Source organism: Leuresthes tenuis, unplaced genomic scaffold, assembly GCF_036924035.1.
Source record: "Leuresthes tenuis unplaced genomic scaffold, fLeuTen1.0.hap1 SCAF_29, whole genome shotgun sequence".
NCBI classification, from domain to species: Eukaryota; Metazoa; Chordata; class Actinopteri; order Atheriniformes; family Atherinopsidae; genus Leuresthes; species Leuresthes tenuis.
This window is the reverse complement of record NW_027325383.1, coordinates 887,620-904,909: the sequence shown is the minus strand read 5'-3', so window position 1 is coordinate 904,909 and position 17,290 is coordinate 887,620.

Below are 17,290 nucleotides of genomic sequence, written 5' to 3'. Positions count from 1 at the left end.
TCCCTGGTAAGGTCTATTCGGGGGTATTGGAGAGGAGGATCCGTCGGATAATCGAGCCTCGGATTCAGGAGATGCAGTGTGGCTTTCGTCCTGGCCGTGGAACAGTGGACCAGCTCTATACCCTCAGCAGGATCCTGGAGGGTGCATGGGAGTTCGCCCAACCAGTCTACATGTGTTTTGTGGACTTGGAGAAAGCGTTCGACCGTGTCCCTCGTGGAGTCCTGTGGGGGGTGCTCCGGGAATATGGAGTGCCGGACCCCTTGATAGGGGCCGTTCGGTCTCTGTATGACCGGTGCCAGAGTTTGGTCCGCATTGCCGGCAGTAAGTCGGATACGTTTCCGGTGAGAGTTGGACTCCGTCAGGGCTGCCCTTTGTCACCGATTCTGTTCCTAACTTTTATGGACAGAATTTCTAGGCGGAGCCAGGGCGTTGAGGGTGTCCCATTTGGCGACCTCAGAATCGGGTCTCTGCTTTTTTGCAGATGATGTGGTTCTGTTAGCGTCGTCAGGCCGTGACCTTCAGCTCTCACTGGAGTGATTCGCAGCCGAGTGTGAAGCGGCTGGGATGAGAATCAGCACCTCCAAATCCGAGACTATGGTTCTCAGCCGGAAAAGGGTGGAATGCTCTCTCCGGGTCGGGAATGAGATCCTTCCCCAAGAGGAGGAGTTCAAGTATCTCGGGGTCTTGTTCACGAGTGACGGACGAATGGAGCGGGAGATTGACGGGCGGATCGGTGCGGCGCCTGCAGTGTTGCAGGCTCTGCACCGACCCGTCGTTGTGAAGAGGGAGCTGAGCCAGAAGGCGAAGCTCTCTACTTACTGGTCAATCTACGTTCCCATCCTCACCTATGGTCACGAGTTGTGGGTAGTGACCGAAAGAACAAGATCGCGAATACAAGCGGCCGAAATGGGTTTCCTCCGCAGGGTGTCTGGGCTCTCCCTTAGAGATAGGGTGAGAAGCTCAGTCATCCGGGAGGGGCTCGGAGTAGAACCGCTGCTCCTCCGCATTGAGAGGAGTCAGATGAGGTGGCTCGGGCATCTGGTTAGGATGCCCCCTGGGCGCCTCCCTGGGGAGGTGTTCCGGGCACGTCCCACTGGGAGGAGACCCCGGGGGAGACCCAGGACACGTTGGAGAGACTATGTCTCTCGGCTGGCCTGGGAACGCCTCGGGGTCCCCCCGGAAGAGCTGGAGGAAGTGGCCGGGGACAGAGACGTCTGGGTTTCTCTGCTCAAGCTCCTGCCCCCGCGACCCGACCCCCGGATAAGCGGCAGATGATGGATGGATGGATGTATATATCCTCCACCAACCAGACTTACAACCCCCGACTAGGGTAGCAGAATTTCTAAGCATCTGTACCCCAAAACTACTATCAAAAATATATAAATTATTGTCTAAGATAGATGGAACAATGTCTCTTCCATCCTCAAAATGGGAGGCAGATTTATCCATCAGTTCTGGTCATAGCTTCTAACCACAAATATGTTTGAACACCTTCATAAAGACTCGAAATCCTAATTTACAGCTCATACAATACAAAATCCTTCATAGAACACACTATACAGGACAAAGGATGTTCAGGATGGGTCTAACACACTCAAACATCTGCTCACATTGCACAGATAACACACCTGATGATTATCCACACGCTTTGTGGTTTTCTGCGCCTGTCCAGAAGTTCTGGCTTGAAGTCTGTGAGGACCTATCAACATGGCTAAAGTGTAGCATCCCTGCATGCCCCACACTGTGCATACTGGGTGACTTAGACAACATCAACATGGAAATTAACTCAGCACACATGGTTGTCACAGTGTTATGTATCGCAAAGAAAACTATTCTCATGAACTGGAAAGCGAAGAACAATTGTGTATTAACCAGTTTAGAAATTTTCTTTTAGATTATATTAGCATGGAAACAATGTCTGCCTCCTCAAAAGATCAATTGGCTGGATTTCATTCTCTCTGGTCCCCTCTGATTAGTTTTATCACATAGTGGTGATGGTGGGTTGCTGGGTGATGGTGGGTCTCAGGCCCGGGCTGCTGCGACTGGTGTGACCGGGTGGTTTGTTTGTTTGTTTTTTGATGTTGTTTGTTTGTTTTTTGTTGAGGTCCTCCTGGGTGGGGTTGGGTTGAGTGGGGTGGGGCGGGATGGGTACCTTCTGGGGGTACAGTAGCTCCCGGAATATGGTCGCTGCAGGCCCCGAGCCTGGTGGACATCAGGCCCTCCTGCCCATTGTTGGCTCCCAGGTAGCGGGGATGCCTATTGCAGCCAGTCCCTGGCTGCCCTCTCTGGGGGAGAGTAGCTCCCCCGGTATATATCCCCATACCCCTCTCCCTTCTGGCTCCTGTACACAGCACACACTCACACATGAAGGGTTTTGGGGGCGTGTGTGTTCGGTGGGGTGTAGTGGATGGGGCCACGTAGGTGGTCCCCTTTGGTTGCACTCTGCAGTTCCCTGCCCCTGTTTTAATTTCACCTTAGACATTACTACTTATCAAACACACTCACACACACACATTAGGTCTTGGGGGGTGGTTACACTGAGTGGCATCTGGTGGGCGGGGCTCTTTGGGTATGTAGGCTGCCCAGAGGGCCGCGCTCCCAGTTCTACAAGTTTGGCTGCCCCTCAATTTTAATTGCTCACTATTAGAAAATATTGAAGAGCCAGAAGGGTGAGGGGAGGGGTCTTCTTCGCACACCCCTGCTTCCTGGTGTCTGCTCGGGGCAGGAGGGGCCAGGAGGATTAATTAATTGTTCTGCTGGTTCGGGGTCTGTGGTGGCTGGGGGGTTGCTGGCCTCCTGGTGTGCCCGCTGCACTACACCCCAGCAGAGTCGAGGGAGGTAGGATGTGTGGATGTATGGGACATGAAAGTGTGTGTGGTAATGATTGGGCCTGGATCTGGGACTTGCTGTCGCCTGGCCTGCCTGTGTTTCTCCCGATGGGGCATCAGCGTTGCCTCTCCCCACTGCTCGCGACTTCACCCACCTGTGGGCACGTCTTGACTCCCAGGGCACTTGGCCAGGGGCGCTGGGGCAGGCACTGACCCACTTTGTGGCTGTCTGGGGCGCTTGGCCCTCCTGGGTATTGGGTGGGGCCTCTGCCGGGGGGTTTGGGGGCGCTCGGGCTCCTGGGGCCCAGGTCCAGTGCACGGCCCATGTCTGGGCGGCTGGGGCCTGGCGGGGTCGGTGGGCTGTTACCCCTGGTTTCCGGAGTGCCTCTGCCCTATGCTTATGGGGGCTCTTTCCGGGGGCTTCCTCTGCAGTCTTCTGGGTGAATGCGTGGTTGCCCCTGCGGTGGGCTGCCTGGGTTCTGTGCTCTGTGGGGGCTGCTGGTGGCCTGGGTCTTGTGGCCCTCTCTGCCTGCTTCTGATTGCTTGGGGGGGGGGCTGTGGATTGTGGCCCTGTACGCTTATACACTCATAACTAAGCACGGTTATCATGTAGGTCCTGTGCCATGGGTGTTGCATGTTCTCACACACACACACACACATTCATTAGTCCAGTAGCATGGTCACTAAGCAGTTGATGTATTATCATGTCGTCTCAGGTCATCTATATCCACAGCTGTGTTGTATGCGATTGCCGCTTCTTGTGCTTGTTTTTGTTTGTTTGTGTGTTTGTTTTTTCTCTGCTTGTCTGCTTTCAGGTGCTCCTGGTGGCGCTAAGGCTGGATTCCCCTCATAGGCCATGGATTGTTGTCTGTTTTGTTTTTTACAGGTGTAGCAGCTGGTTGTCTGGTTTTTGTTTCTATTTTTGTTCTGTTTCCTCTTCTTTCCTCTTCTTCTTTCCTTGTCCCCCGGTCCGGTTCAGTTCAGTTCATGTCATATATTGTAAACAGAAATAAATAAATGGGCATCAAGGGGAGCTTTACATTTATAAAACTTCCCTTGGCAAAACAAATCTGTTTGGCATCAAAGGTATTCAGACTACAATTCTTCTGACATAATGCTGAACAGGACAAGGGGAAAAAAAAGTAAAGAAGACAGTTCTGCCGAAAGCCAGGGATAGACCTGTTCTAAGTTCTATACTTTTTAAAAGGGGCGTGTTTATCAACTATGGAATTAGAAGATTTACAAAAATGGTCAAGTGCTAGATCTTCATCTGGGATTTTAACAGTGTCATATAACTATTCAACAGATCAGTTAAAAAAAAGCCTGCTCATGGAGATGTTTCAGGATCTGGATACCAAGCGTGGACCTAATGTTTTCATTTTTGCAATTCTGATACAGGCTATTGAGCAGTGATAACTAACACCAAGTTCAGATACTGCGGATTTTCTACCTTTGATTTGTTAAGATTGAGCCAATCAGGGACAACCTTGAAGGATCTCTTTGGTTTTGTAGGATCAGTAATTACCTGAGAAAGGTTGATATTGGTACACACCTTTTTTAAATGATCAGAGGCAGAGTTCAACTTGTTTAAATTAAAATTGCCACACAGAGATTGGGTTCAGGCCACATGCACACAGAATGACATCAACAAATATAAGAAATATTAAACATTTACACATAGATTTTTTAATATATGTAGAGGAATGATACTTTGAAATGTGCTCATTGCGGAGTTATGATCAGTTGAGTAATGAAGGTTGAACTATTCTGGGAAAGAGGTTCTATTCCCAGCATCATGATGGACACTCCTGATATAGAAGGTTTCGCTAACGCATTGGAATTGTTTTACTATTTTCATATGCATGTGCAATGAAGAATTGCTTGCTGCTGATAAATGCAAAGAAGAACAGCTTACACATAGATGCTCACATATAGGCTGCTGAATGCAATGAAGACCTGCTTATCAAGTAAAGTTCAATGTCAATGTGTAATATTCAATTAGGATTTGCAAAACAGTGAAGTTAAACAATGAATGGGTCCATAGTCGGTATGAGAAGACTACAGGAATATTTACCTGGGTGTACGTTCAAACAGAGATGAGAAAATTGCGATAAATAATTGTTTGTTTGTTTGTTAGTATGTATAGGAATGTTATGTGTATAAACTGTGTTGAGTTATAGTTACTCAGTAGTGTCTCAGTGAAACAACCGACGGGGGAAGCCTTGCGGTGACAACAAAAGCAGTGTTTTACTGATCAGTCAAGTTGCTCCAGTGTACTCCATACAAACTGGTTGGCTACTGAAGGGATAGAAAATGGGGAATACTTGTTTTAAAGCAAACAAGGAATTAGATGGGAAAAATACATGTTTTAACGGGACCCAGACAATATTAAATACTCAGACAGATGGGAGAAGAAGTGTAGTTTTGTAGGAAATCACAAAATTATTACATAGAATTAGTGAAATCAATTGAAGAATGCCTTTCTGAAGAGCTGTTTACCACAGATGAGCAGCTTTGCGACCAAGCACATTGTAGATCGCTTTACTGCCAAAATGATCTAATTTAATGGATTGGTTTAGACATGCATAACAGCATTTTAAGAACAAAGAGAGAAACAAAAAGGGACAACGCTTCATGGTGGAAGGTGATGTATAAATAACTGTGTATATGATGAAGGGGGTGGCAACACCCATTCCGAAATCCCGCTATTCAGACATCCCGCTATTCCGACATCCCACCATTCCGACATACCACCATTCCGACATTCAAACGTCCCACCATTCCGACATCCCACCATTGCGACATCCCGCTATTCTGACGTTCAAATGTCCCACCATTCCGACAAGGCTTTCCGTATAAGGAAATGTGTGTTACTCAACAGGTGAGTCCCTTCTTTCTGTTCATGCAATTTATATGTTTAACACATGTTTATAGACAAGCGTTATTAAAAACACAAAGTCTCGGCAACTGGAGGAGGAGAAGCAGTCCGCGGTGGTTTTCAATCACACACTCCAATGCCACTTGTTTCAACTTCCGAAAATTTAATCCAGGAAAAAAAGACTTACAAACATGGACCAAAACGGCTCCATAACACGCACAAGAATCCAAAAGAAACGAAAGTTAACTAAAAGAAAGCAAATAAACAGTATGAAGTGGTCAAAATTGGTTTTACGCATGCCTATGTGCGTCTGGCACATGCGTCTTCGGGCTCTCCCACGTTGGTTTGTGGATGAAAGCTATATGTTCAGCTGTAATGTCATGTAAAAACAATCTCTACATGACATTGTGTGACCAGTTAGGTCCTTAAGATATCAACAGGCTGTATAAAGCTACAACCGTTGCGGCTGTGTGTTTGTGCCAAATGCGCAAAGCCCATCCACGCTTCCAAAAATTGGAGTGAGTACTCATAAATCACGTGAATAACATGAATAAACGTTTTTACTGAATTTTGTTGTGTTTTATACGTTCTATGCTGTCATTTCTCTCTTCTCCTATTGGCAAGGCAAGGCAGAGTGCTCGCAACTGTGTCCTGTGCAGTAGCCGTGATATCTGTAATTGCAATTATTACTTTTGCATATGATGACAGCGTGCAAAAGACGCATGGGCTCTGTGGAGAGCTCCGCTCCAGCTGGCTGCTGTGACAGCTCACTGACACTGTATTTCTGCTTAATCAGTTTCAGTCTCGCCAGAGTTACATTAATATCTGTATTTTTATATTTGAAATTCAGGGGATTTTGATAATAGATTATTAAAGTTTGTTTGCGAGGCTGTGGCCTCTGCATGTGCAAAGCTTGTGCGCCAAACTTTAGGGCGTATTTGCTCCGGCATATCATTAGTGCAAAATGTTTTGGGTAAAAAATAGGCTATTAAAAGAAACTGTCGGAATGGCGGTATGTTAAAAAAAACAAAAAACATACCGCCATTCCGACCATAGGAGGAAAAAAGTGTCGGAATGGTGGGACGTTTGATAAAAAATTAAGTGTCGCCATTCCGACAATTGGAGACCCATGTCGGAATGGCGAGATGTCGGAATGGCAGCATGTAACCATGATGAAGGAGAGACCATTTGAGCAGCACAGCCATTTCGCAGCACAGGGACAGCACTCCAAGTTACAGGATCTCCCACGTGGTATCACCTGTCACATTGTGTCAAGGCATCAAAAGAAGAAAAAATCACCAAACTCAAGGACAAAAAGACAAAGACTCCGGTGAACGAAGACAGAGGACTGACAAACCAGAAATACAAAAGGATTCTCGATATCAAGATCCAGAAGAAGAGGCTAACAATGCCACGAACACTTACGATGCTGGGAATGATGCCAGCAATGAACAGAGAAGAAGATTCAGTGTCATCAATCTGCATTACGTGCCTCTAATGAGGGGGTGAATATAGAATCCTCAACGATTACAACGTCTCTGGGAACTGTGGAATTTATTTATGAGTGTGATCGTGTGACTGAGAGACGTCTGTGAGTTCTGAAGGAAAAGTAATACATCATCAGCATAAAGACTTATTTTATGCTCAATATTTTGGGATTAATTACTCACAAACGGGTAAGAAAAGGCAGTATTGCCAGACCATACATGATCAAAACAGGGAGCGGAGGTGGTTCAGCTGCAAGATGTGAATGTCTGACTATAGTTTGTAAAAAGCGGGTAAGATAAGGTGCGAATGCCCGACAATGTATGATCAAAAGAGGGAGCGGAGGTTTTCGGCTGCAAGAAGGTCTGAATGTCCACCCAAAATTCCTGAAAAATGGGTAAAAAAAGGGTGCGAATGCCAAACCATACATCATCAAAAGCAGGAGTGGATGTGTTCGGCTACAAGAAGATTTGAATGTCCATCAATAATTGCTTTAAAACATGAAAGAAAATTTTCGAATATCAAACCGCACATGATCATAAGTGGGAGAGGAGTTGTTCAGCTGCAAGAAGGTGTGAATGTCCACCCATAATTACTGAAAAATGGATAAGAAAAGGTGAAAATGCCAAACCATACATCATCAAAAGCAGGAGTGGATGTGTTCGGCTACAAGAAGGTTTGAATGTCCGACCATAGTTTGTAAAAAGCGGGTAAGAAAAGGTTCGAATGCCCGAACATAGACCATCAAAAGAGGGAGCGGAGGTGTTCCGCTGTAAGAATGTGTAAATGTCCGACCATAGTTGGTAAAAAGCGGGTAAGAAAAGGTTAAAATACCCGACTGTACACAATCAATAGCGGGAGCGGAGTTGTTTGGCTACAAGAAGGTGTGAAAGTCCGACCACGGTTTGTAAAAAGCGGGTAAGAAAAGGTTCGAATGCCCGAATATATACCATCAAAAGTGGAAGTGGATGTGTTCGGCTGCAAGAAGGTGTGAACGTCCGACCAAAGTTTGTAAAAAGCAGTTAAGAAAAGGTTCGAATATCCAACCAAACATAATCAAAAGCGGGAAAAGAGCTGTTCGACTGCAAGTAGGTGTGAATGTCAGATCATAAATTGCAAAAAGCTGATGAGAAAGGGTGAGAATGCCCGGCTATACACCATCAAATGCGGGAGCGGAAGTTTTTGGCTGTGAGTAGGTGTGAATGTCCGACCATAATTGCTGAAAAATGTGTTAGAAGAGACTAGAATGCCAGACAATACATCATCAAATGCGGGAGCGGAGTTGTTCGGCTGTGAGTAGGTGTGAATCTCCGAGCATAGTTTGTAAAAAGGGGGTAAGAATAGGTTCGAATGCCCGAACATACACTATCAAAACAGGGAGCTGAGGTGGCTCAGCTGCAAGGTGTGAATGTCTGACTATAGTTTGTAAATAAGGTGCGAATGCCCAACAATGTATAATCAAAAGAGGGAGCAGAGGTTTTCGGCTACAAGAAGGTTTGAATGTCCGACCATAGTTTGTAAAAAGCGGGTAAGAAAAGGTTAAAATACCCGACTGTACACAATCAATAGCGGGAGAGGAGGTGTTCAGCTGCAAGAAGGTGTGAATGTCCACCCATAATTACTGAAAAATGGGTAAGAAAAGGTGCGAATGCCCAACCATACATTATCAAAAGCAGGTGTGAATGTCAGATCATAATTTGAAAAAAGCTGATGAGAAAGGGTGAGAATGCCCGACTATACACCATCAAATGCGGGAGCGGAGTTGTTCGGCTGTGAGTAAGTGTGAATCTCCGACCATAATTGCTAAAAAATGTGTTAGAAAAGGTAAGAATGCCGGTCCATACATCATCAAAAGCGGGAGAGGTGGTGTTCGGCTGCAAGTAGATGTGAATGTCCAGCCATAATTACTCACAAACGGGTAAGAAAAGGTAGTATTGCCAGACCATACATGATCAAAACAGGGAGCGGAGGTGGTTCAGCTGCAAGAAGGTGTGAATGTCCGACTAAAGTTCAAATATATTAACAAAAGCGGGAGGAGAGGTCTTCGGATGAGAGTGGTTGAGAATTTCCAACCATAATCTATAAAATGCGGTGAAAAAAAAGGTGTGATAGAACACTAAAAGGTGGAGCGGAAGTGTTCGGCTGCAAGAAGGTGTGAATGTCCGACTATATTTGGTGAAAAGCAGGTGAAGCAAGGTCTGAATGCCCAACCTTACATCATCAAAAGCGAGATCAGAGGTGTTTGGCTGCATGAAGGCCATAGTTTGCCAAAAGCGGGTAAGCTGCGAATGACCGACTAAATATCAACAAAAGGTCTTCGGATGCAACTGGGTGTGAATATCCCACCATACAGGTATGGTGGAGAGGAAGCTGTGAACAGCTGACCATAGTTGGCAAAAAGCGGGTGAGAAAAGGTGCGAATGTCCAACCATACATGATCAAAACAGGGAGCGGAGGTGTTTGGCTGTGACAAGGTGTGAATGTCAACCCAAAATTAATGAAAAGCGGGCAACAAGTAGGTTTGAATGCCCAACCATACATCATCAAAAGCAGGAGTGGATGTGTTCGGCTACAAGGTTTGAATGTCCGAGCATAGTTTGTAAAAAGCGGGTAAGAAAAGGTTCGAATGCCCAAACATACACCATCAAAAGAGGGAGCGGAGGTGTTCCGCTGTAAGAAGGTGTGAATGTCCGACCATAGTTGGTAAAAAAACGGGTAAGAAAAGGTTAAAATACCCGACTGTACACAATCAATAGCGGGAGCGGATGTGTTTGGCTACAAAAATGTGTGACAGTCCAACCATGGTTTGTAAAAAACGGGTAAGAAAAGGTGCTAATGCCCGACAATGTATGATCAAAAGAGGGAGCGGAGGTTTTCGGCTACAAGAAGGTTTGAATGTCCGACCATAGTTTGTAAAAAGCGGGTAAGAAAAGGTTCAAATGCCTGACTATACACCATCAAAAGCGGGAGCGGAGGTGTTCCGCTGTAAGACGGTGTGAATGTCCGACCATAGTTGGTAAAAAGCGGGTAAGAAAAGGTTAAAATACCTGACTGTACACAATCAATAGCGGGAGCGGAGTTGTTCGGCTACAAGAAGGTGTGAAAGTTCAACCATGGTTTGTAAAAAGCTGCTAAGAAAAGGTTCGAATGCCCGAATATATACCATCAAAAGCGGAAGCGGTGTTCGGCTGCAAGAAGGTGTGAACGTCCGACCAAAGTTTGCAAAAAGCAGTTAAGAAAAGGTTCGAATGCCCGAATATATACCATCAAAAGCGGAAGCAGAGCTGTTCGACTGCAAGTAGGTGTGAATGTCCAGCCATAATTACTCACAAACGGGTAAGAAAATGTAGTATTGCCAGACCATACATGATCAAAACAGGGAGCTGAGGTGGTTCAGCTGCAAGGTGTGAATGTCTGACTATAGTTTGTAAAAAGCGGGTAAGACAAGGTGCGAATGCCCGACAATGTATGATCAAAATAGGGAGTGGAGGTCTTCGGCTGCAAGGTCTGAATGTCCAACCATAATTTCTAAAAATCGGGTAAGAAAAGGCTCGAAAGCCCAACTATACACAATCAAAAGCGGGAGCGTGAGGTTTTCAGCTGCAAATCCTTCACTCAAACCAAGTGAAAACTGCTTTGTCCTTCATATTTATCAATGTCTAGATCGACTTCAACAAAGAACAACATTGTACTTTGCAGTAAAGAAAGAGCAAATCAAAAGTTTTAGGAATCCGAGAATAAGCTTATTTTCATGAGTTCTGCACGATTATTGATTTTACTATAAATGAATGCCTTCACTCAAACTATGTTAAAACTGCTTTGTCCTTCATATTTATCAATGTCTAGATTGACTTCAACAAAGAACAACACTGGATTTTGCAGTAGAAGAAAGAGCAACACTGAAGGATCAGTAATCCGAGAATAAGCTTATTTTCATACGTTCTGCATGATTTGGGATTTTATGTATAAAATGAATTCCTTCACTCAAACCAAGTTAAAACTGCTTTGTCCTTCATATTTATCAATGTCTAGATCGACTTCAACAAAGAACAACATTGTATTTTGCAGTAGAAGAAAGAGCAACACTGAAGGATCAGGAATCCGAGAATAAGCTTATTTTCATACGTTCTGCATGATTTGGGATTTTATGTATAAAATGAATTCCTTCACTCAAACCAAGTTAAAACTGCTTTGTCCTTCATATTTATCAATGTCTAGATCGACTTCAACAAAGAACAACATTGTATTTTGCAGTAGAAGAAAAAGCAACACTGAAGGATCAGGAATCCGAGAATAAGCTTCTTTTCATACGTTTTGAATGATTTGGGATTTTATGTATAAAATGAATTCCTTCACTCAAACCAAGTGAAAACTGCTTTGTCCTTCATATTTATCAATGTCTAGATTTACTTCAACAAAGAACAACATTGTATTTTGCAGTAAAAGAAATAGCAACACTGAAGGATCAGGAATCCGAAAACAAGCTTATTTTCATACGTTCTGCTTGATTTGGGATTTTGCTATAAAATCAATTCCTTCACTCAAACAAAGTGAGACACTTTTTTCCTCCTATGGTCGAAATGGCGGTATGTTTTTTTTTTTTAACATACCGCCATTCCGACAGTTCCTTTTAATAGCCTATTTTTTACCCAAAACATTTTGCACTAATGATATGCCGGCGCAAATACGCCCTAAAGTTTGGCGCACAAGCTCTGCACATGCAGAGGCCACAGCCTCGCAAACAAACTTTAATAATCTATTATCAAAATCCCCTGAATTTCAAATATAAAAATACAGATATTAATGTAACTCTGGCGAGACTGAAACTGATTAAGCAGAAATACATTGTCAGTGAGCTGTCACAGCAGCCAGCTGGAGCGGAGCTCTCCACAGAGCCCATGTGTCTTTTGCACGCTGTCATCATATGCAAAAGTAATAATTGCACAGATATCACGGCTACGGCACAGGACACAGTTGCGAGCACTCTGCCTTGCCTTGCCAATAGGAGAAGATAGAAATGACAGCATAGAACGTATAAAACACAACAAAATGCAGTAAAAACGTTTATTCATGTTATTCACGTGATTTATGAGTACTCGCTCCAATTTTGGGAAGCGCGGATGGGCTTTGCGCATTTGGCACAAACACACAGCCGTTGCGCAAGGCTTTATACAGCCTGTTGATATCTTAAGGACGTAACTGGTCACACCTGGTAGTAAATGTCATGTAGAGATTGTTTTTACATGACATTACAGCTGAACATATAGCTTTCATCCACAAACCAATGTGGGAGAGCCCGAAGACGCATGTGCCAGACGCACATAGGCATGCGTAAAACCAATTTTGACCACTTCATACTGTTTATTTGCTTTCTTTTAGTTAATTTTCGTTTCTTTTGGATTCTTGTGCGTGTTATGGAGCCGTTTTGGTCCATGTTTGTAAGCCTTTTTTTCCTGGATTAAATTTTCGGAAGTTGAAACAAGTGGCATTGGAGTGTGTGATTGAAAACCACCGCGGACTGCTTCTCCTCCTCCAGTTGCCGAGACTTTGTGTTTTTAATAACGCTTGTCTATAAACATGTGTTAAACATATAAATTGCATGAACAGAAAGAAGGGACTCACCTGTTGAGTAACACACATTTCCTTATACAGAAAGCCTTGTCGGAATGGTGGGACATTTGAACGTCGGAATGGTGGGACGTTTGCATGTCGGAATGGTGGTATGTCGGAATGGTGGTATGTCGGAATGGTGGGATGTCGGAATAGCGGGATGTCGGAATGGCGGGATTTCGGAATGGGTGTTGCCACCCCCTTCATCATATAAACTTTTATTTATACATCACCTTCCACCATGAAGCGTTGTCCCTTTTTGTTTCTCTCTTTGTTCTTAAAATGCTGTTATGCATGTCTAAACCAATCCATTAAATTAGATCATTTTGTCAGTAAAGCGATCTACATTGTGCTTGGTCGCAAAGCTGCTCATCTGTGGTAAACAGCTCTTCAGAAAGGCATTCTTCAATTGATTTCACTAATTCTATGTAATAATTTTGTGATTTCCTACAAAACTACACTTCTTCTCCCATCTGTCTGAGTATTTAATATTGTCTAGGTCCCGTTAAAACATGTATTTTTCCCATCTAATTCCTTGTTTGCTTTAAAACAAGAATTCCCCATTTTCTATCCCTTCAGTAGCCAACCAGTTTGTATGGAGTACACTGGAGCAACTTGACTGATCAGTAAAACACTGCTTTTGTTGTCACCGCAAGGCATCCCCCGTCGGTTGTTTCACTGAGACACTACTGAGTAACTATAACTCAACACAGTTTATACACGTAACATTCATATACATACTAACAAACAAACAAACAATTATTTATCGCGATTTTCTCATCTCTGTTTGAACGTACACCCAGGTAAATATTCCTGTAGTCTTCTCATACCGACTATGGACCCATTCATTGTTTAACTTCACTGTTTTGCAAATCCTAATTGAATATTACACATTGACATTGAACTTTACTGGATAAGCAGGTCTTCATTGCATTCAGCAACCTATATGTGAGCATCTATGTGTAAGCTGTTCTTCTTTGCATTTATCAGCAGCAAGCAATTCTTCATTGCACATGCATATGAAAATAGTAAAACAATTCCAATGCGTTAGCGAAACCTTCTATATCAGGAGTGTCCATCATGATGCTGGGAATAGAACCTCTTTCCCAGAATAGTTCAACCTTCATTACTCAACTGATCATAACTCCGCAATGAGCACATTTCAAAGTATCATTCCTCTACATGTATTCAAAAATCTATGTGTAAATGTTTAATATTTCTTATATTTGTTGATGTCATTCTGTGTGCATGTGGCCTAAACCCAATCTCTGTGTGGCAATTTTAATTTAAACAAGTTGAACTCTGCCTCTGATCATTTAAAAAAGGTGTGTACCAATATCAACCTTTCTCAGGTAATTACTGATCCTACAAAACCAAAGAGATCCTTCAAGGTTGTCCCTGATTGGCTCAATCTTAACAAATCAAAGGTAGAATATCCGCAGTATCTGAACTTGGTGTTAGTTATCACTGCTCAATAGCCTGTATCAGAATTGCAAAAATGAAAACATTAGGTCCACGCTTGGTATCCAGATCCTGAAACATCTCCATGAGCAGGCTTTTTTTTAACTGATCTGTTGAATAGTTATATGACACTGTTAAAATCTCAGATGAAGATCTAGCACTTGACCATTTTTGTAAATCTTCTAATTCCATAGTTGATAAACATGCCCCTTTTAAAAAGTATAGAACTTAGAACAGGTCTAGTCCCTGACTTTCGGCAGAACTGTCTTCTTTACTTTTTTTTTTTTTTCCCCTTGTCCTGTTCAGCATTATGTCAGAAGAATTGTAGTCTGAATACCTTTGATGCCAAACAGATTTGCTTTGCCAAGGGAAGTTTTATAAATGTAAAGCTCCCCTTGATGCCCATTTATTTATTTCTGTTTACAATATATGACATGAACTGAACTGAACCGGACCGGGGGACAAGGAAAGAAGAAGAGGAAAGAAGAGGAAACAGAAAAAAAAATAGAAACAAAAACCAGACAACCAGCTGCTACACCTGTAAAAAACAAAACAGACAACAATCCATGGCCTCTGAGGGGAATCCAGCCTTAGCGCCACCAGGAGCACCTGAAAGCAGACAAGCAGAGAAAAAACAAACACACAAACAAACAAAAACAAGCACAAGAAGCGGCAATCGCATACAACACAGCTGTGGATATAGATGACCTGAGACGACATGATAATACATCAACTGCTTAGTGACCATGCTACTGGACTAATGAATGTGTGTGTGTGTGTGTGAGAACATGCAACACCCATGGCACAGGACCTACATGATAACCGTGCTTAGTTATGAGTGTATAAGCGTACAGGGCCACAATCCACAGCCCCCCCAAGCAATCAGAAGCAGGCAGAGAGGGCCACAAGACCCAGGCCACCAGCAGCCCCCACAGAGCACAGAACCCAGGAAGCCCACCGCAGGGGCAACCATGCATTCACCCAGAAGACTGCAGAGGAATCCCCCGGAAAGAGCCCCCATAAGCATAGGGCAGAGGCCCTCCGGGAGCCTTTTCCTTCAGAACTCACAGACGTCTCTCACTCACACGATCACACTCATAAATCAATTCTCAGCACTTTCTGACTACTCTATCAACTGGTCTAAGACCAAAGTTCTGCCCATTAACTGCAGGGTCCAGAATATACCTGTGATCACTTTACAGTCAGGAAATATTAGATATTTAGGCATAAACATTTCCTCCAGGCTCTCAGAGCTAACAAAGCTAAATTATGTGCAATTATTAAAGAGAGTAGAGGACGATCTCTCTCGTTGGAAGTCCTCACCTATATCACTTATGGGGAGAGTTACAACCATTAAAATGATGATACTACCAAAAGTTAACTATTTGTTCTCAATGATCCCCATAAAACCATCTGCTACTTGGTTTAAGTCACTAGATTCATGCATCTCCAAATTTCTGTGGAAAAACAAACCACCACGTATTAGTTTAAAAACTCTATAGAAGACCAAGGACAGTGGTGGATTAGATTTACCTCATTTTCAGCACTATTCGTTAGCCAATAGGTTACAATATATATCAAAATGGTTTAAACCTTGTTGTTGTCACAGTTCCCAGAGACGTTGTAATTGTTGAGGATTCTATATTCACCCCCTCATTAGAGGCACGTGTTGCAGATTGATGACACTGAATCTTCTTCTCTGTTCATTGCTGGCATCATTCCCAGCATCGTAAGTGGTCGTGGCATTGTTAGCCTCTTCTTCTGGATCTTGATATCGAGCATCCTTTTGTATTTCTGGTTTGTCAGTCCTCTCTCTTCGTTCACCGGAGTCTTCGTCTCTTTGTCCTTGAGTTTGGTGATTTTTTTCTTCTTTTGATGCCTTGAGACAGTGTGACAGGTGATACCACGTGGGAGATCCTTTAACTTGGACTGCTGTCCCTGTGCTGCGAAATGGCTGTGCTGCTCAAATGGTCTCTCCTTCATCATATACACAGTTATTTATACATCACCTTCCACCATGAAGCGTTGTCCCTTTTTGTTTCTCTCTTTGTTCTTAAAATGCTGTTATGCATGTCTAAACCAATCCATTAAATTAGATCATTTTGGCAGTAAAGCGATCTACAATGTGCTTGGTCGCAAAGCTGCTCATCTGTGGTAAACAGCTCTTCAGAAAGGCATTCTTCAATTGATTTCACTAATTTTATGTAATAATTTTGTGATTTCCTACAAAACTACACTTCTTCTCCCATCTGTCTGAGTATTTAATATTGTCTGGGTCCCGTTAAAACATGTATTTTTCCCATCTAATTCCTTGTTTGCTTTAAAACAAGTATTCCCCATTTTCTATCCCTTCAGTAGCCAACCAGTTTGTATGGAGTACACTGGAAAACTTGACTGATCAGTAAAACACTGCTTTTGTTGTCACCGCAAGGCTTCCCCCGTCGGTTGTTTCACTGAGACACCACTGAGTAACTATAACCCAACACAGTTTATACACATAACATTCATATACATACTAACAAACAAACAATTATTTATCGCAATTTTTTCATCTCTGTTTGAACGTACACCCAGGTAAATATTCCTGTAGTCTTCTCATACCGACTATGGACCCATTCATTGTTTAACTTCACTGTTTTGCAAATCCTAATTGAATATTACACATTGACATTGAACTTTACTGGATAAGCAGGTCTTCATTGCATTCAGCAACCTATATGTGAGCATCTATGTGTAAGCTGTTCTTCTTTGCATTTATCAGCAGCAAGCAATTCTTCATTGCACATGCATATGAAAATAGTAAAACAATTCCAATGCGTTAGCGAAACCTTCTATATCAGGAGTGTCCATCATGATGCTGGGAATAGAACCTCTTTCCCAGAATAGTTCAACCTTCATTACTCAACTGATCATAACTCCGCAATGAGCACATTTCAAAGTATCATTCCTCTACATGTATTCAAAAATCTATGTGTAAATGTTTAATATTTCTTATATTTGTTGATGTCATTCTGTGTGCATGTGGCCT